Below are 3881 nucleotides of genomic sequence, written 5' to 3'. Positions count from 1 at the left end.
GACCCGCACAGTCACCTCGGGGCGGCGATTGCCCTCCCTTCGCAGCGGCCGCACGTCTCCCCCAGTCGCGGGCCGTAGCAACCAGCGGCGCCCGCTGCCGAGTCTCGCAGGGCCCCTAGCAACATCGCGAGAGTCTCGCAGGGCCCAGCCCGCACCCTGTTCCTCCCTGCACGCCCGTGGGAGGCGCTGCTGCGGTCATTGCGTTGGCGTGGGTGTGTCCCGGTGTTGGCTGGTTAGCAGCCCGGGCCTCTGACCGCCTTCTCCCTTCGCTCGCCGACCACGGGGCAGAAGGGCGGCAGTCCGGACACGACGCGGCCTCCTTTGTCTGTGCAGCTGCCCTGCATGGGGTGGTCTCCGTGTTGTTGGCCAAACAACATAAAGGGACAGCGTCCCTTTATGCACATCGACCTTTATTCCTCCCCCTACACAATACTGTGATGAAGCACCCACCACCCAGGCAACTGCAAGGGAAAACCCAGGGATTGAGTAGCTAGGATGCATCTGTGTGCCAGTAAAGTGCATGAAGCACTGAGACATGGCTCACTTTGCTGTCTTATCCTTAGCTGGGTGTGTAAGGGCTCACCTCTGGCAGTCCCTGTCAGCTCCACCCTGTGTTGTGCGGGTCTTCCATCAATATCATAGGCATTCGTTGATATTACTCCGGTTTACAGCAGTATTTCTCTTTTCCAGTACCCTATAGCGTAGAGTCATACAATCGTTTGAGTTGAAAATGTAGGAATGGAATATTGTTTTTGCATTAGATATCAAAATGGGGGAATTGAACTGGAGAAATAGTGGACAGTGTATTTGTATTTTGTAACTTGTCCTTAGAAATAGCTGATGTGAAAAAATGGAAATAACATATACTTTAGTAGCATATTTTAGAAATATAATTGCTGAATTATGTGATTAATTCTTGCTTGCAAAACTGCAGTAGTTTTTAAATGTTGCAAATAGTATAGGTATAGTATTGTGGACTAGAAAGCGTATTGTAAGGCAGTTCTGTACCCTCAGCAAAAGGAAAACAGACTTAACAAACATCAAAACGGGCAAGTCCTCCACACAAGACTGGATTGCCTCACTCTGTGGGTAGGTTGAGATACAGCAGGCAGGCATCAAGATACTCCCCTCTAGCCTCCTTCCAAACTTATCTCTATCCAAGGACAAGCAGATGTCCAGAAATAATGACCAAGTATTGAGTGAGCAAGTGTTAGAAGTTAAATAATTAGTGATTTATGCTTAGCTAGCAAAAATTTGTTTAGCCAGTATCAGTACATTTAGTTGAGCTTCAGGAAGGTTGTGAACACGAAGAACTCAACCAATGAGGAACCCTGGGAGGAAGAGATAAGCGTTGGGTAATAGGGCATAAAAGATTTAACACTGTTTTCTGTGGGTGCTTGTAGGACACCCGCCATTGCAATTGCAAATAAAGTCTGCTTTATCAGAGATACCATCCTGATAAATTATTTGGATATTTCCAACAGAAAGGACTCTTAAAGGTCAACTAGTCCAGTTCCCCTGCAATGAACAGGGACACCTATGGCTATGTCAGGTTGCTCAAAGCCTGGTCCAGCCTGACCTTGGGTGTCTCCAGGGATGGGGTTTCCACCAGCTGTCTGGGCAACTTTTACCATGGGATAGAGGCCTGGGTTCATAACCAGACTGAGGTAGGACAACTTCAAAATGGGTGCATACCGTGATTTTGTCCTACAAATAAATGCAAAACAGAAAAGAGCAAAGGCATTTTGATGTGATACTGAAATATTTTGGATTCCTGGTCCTTACTGAAAGACATTCTATTTTAGCATGCCTTTTCTGTCTTACAACACAACATACTGCAGCTGTAGTGGCATCATAGGAAGTTGTTCTCATTCTACCAGTGATGCTTCCAGAATCTTTCTGTTCCTATCTATGCTCATACACGTTGTGTTTCATCCACAACAGAAACCTGGAGCCTTTCTTCCTGAGCAGAGCTGGCAGATCTCAGGTGCCATTTGACATGATCATTAGTGGGCATGCAGACAGATACCTTTGGAGGGTGAGAAATGCTATTCTAAAGTGCATTATATTTACATGAATGCATATCAGCCACATGAGACATTGAAATCACTAAAGTCACTCACGTAGATTTCACAGTGGTGAAATTCCACTGCCTCTTACAGACAAGTCATCTTTCTCAATGCAGAAATATGCTATAGATGTTCTCTCCCAGCAGTACAAACAGGAAGAACCCCCCTCAGGAAACTCAAAAGACATGCAATACAAATAAGTTTTCTTCAGATTTCCAGGTTCTTAGAATATCAGACTGCTAATTTCAGTGATTTTAGAAACTTAGAGGAACAAGCAAATGCATCAGTTCTTCAAATGTATAACATGTAATCTGAGTTTCAAAATGTGAAATACAACATGTGAAGGATGTGAGACATTTGATTGCTACAGATGTGGAGTCTACAGTACAGGAGAGATGTAAGCCTGTTGAAGCACATCCAGAGGAGGGCCACAAAAATGATTGAAGGGATGGAACACCTCTCCTTTGAGGACAGGCTGAGAGAGCTGGGGCTGTTCTGCCTGGATAAGAGAAGGATATGAGGTGATCTGACAGTAGCCTTTCAATATCTAAAGAGGAGCTACAGGAAAGAAGGGGACAGAATTTTTAGCAGGGAGATGGCTTCAAGCTTAAAGATTTAGCTTGGATATAAGGAAAAAGTCTTCTACAGTAACAGTAGTGAGGCACTGGAAGAGGTTGCCCAGAGATGTGGTTGATGCTCTGTCCCTGGAGGCTTTCAAAGCAAGGCTGGATCAGGCCCTGTGCAACCTAATCTAGCTGTGCATGTCCCTGTTCATTGCAGGGGAGTTGGACTAGGTGACCTTTAAAGGTCCCTTCCAACTCTAAATATTCTAAGTATGCTTCTGTGATTAATAAAATTATCTTCTCATATTCCAAAGTTTGAATTACTACCTTTGGAAACAGTTTATTCCAAATTTTCCAATACCAGTATTCAATACTACTCCAGTGGTGTGGCCACACCTTAAGTATTTAGTGCACTTCTGGGCACGCAGTACAAAAGAACATAGAACTATTAGAGAGTTCCAAAGGAGGGCTATGAAGATGGTGAAGGATCTGGACAGGAAGATGTATAAGGAAGGGTGGAGGTCCCTCGGTTTCTTGGTTCAGCCCAAAGAAGAGGAGATGGTGGGAGACCTCATAGTAGGCTATAGATCCTCATGAGGAAAGCAGAGAAGCAAGTGCTTATCTCTGCTCTCTGATGACAGCAACAGGACTCAAGGGAACAGCATGGAGCAGTGTCAGGGAAGGGTCTGTTTGGGTGCTAGGAAAAGGTTCTTCACCAGACCATGGTTGGGCAATGGAACAGGCTCCCTAGGGAAGTGGAGCTTGACAGAGTTCAAGAAGTGTCTGTATAGTGCTCTCAGACATATGGTCTCATTTTTAGCTGGTCTTATGTGGACTCAGGTGTTGGACTTGATTGTTCTGGGTCCTTTACACTGGGGATATTCTGTGTTTCTGTGATTCTGTGAATCTATGAAGTTTCTGTACGTCTAAAATATTCCTACAGTGTCTCCAGCACAGCAGTTCAGAAAGGAGAAAACCATGAACAATAAGGGAATCTTCTTTACAGCTAGCCGTAATGGTAGAAATAGTTCATCTTAGTGCTAGCGACATTAAGATATGGAAATAATTTCTCTTCTTTCCTCTCTTTCTGGTGTGCTCTGCTGTTTTCTCCCCTTTTCTTTTGTTGCAAGACCACCATCCTTTTGTGGATGGCACATAAAGATCTGTAGAGATAAAGATTTTATGTAGTTAATACATATCCTTTAGAGTCTCTAAGAATGTTTAACCAAGAAAACACAAAACAAAGTTT

The 3881-nt window shown here is 44.4% G+C and overlaps 1 protein-coding gene across 2 annotated transcripts in view; it reads right to left on the bottom strand.

Annotated features, from left to right (window-relative positions):
• TBC1D32 (TBC1 domain family member 32) overlaps window positions 1-447 on the bottom strand; it is an 86541-nt gene extending 86094 nt beyond the window's left edge. The window contains exon 1 of one of the 2 annotated variants that reach the window (XM_010707431.3): window positions 16-447. The gene's annotated coding sequence lies outside the window, so the exon portion shown is untranslated. The remainder of the gene's footprint in view (window positions 1-15) is intronic. The other variant, XM_010707432.3, reaches the window with a different exon arrangement.
• Between the last annotated feature and the right edge of the window lie 3434 nt (window positions 448-3881).

Source organism: Meleagris gallopavo, chromosome 2 (assembly GCF_000146605.3).
Source record: "Meleagris gallopavo isolate NT-WF06-2002-E0010 breed Aviagen turkey brand Nicholas breeding stock chromosome 2, Turkey_5.1, whole genome shotgun sequence".
Classification (NCBI taxonomy): domain Eukaryota; kingdom Metazoa; phylum Chordata; class Aves; order Galliformes; family Phasianidae; genus Meleagris; species Meleagris gallopavo.
Note: the sequence above shows the minus strand (reverse complement) of the source record. Positions and strands in the feature narration are given on the sequence as shown.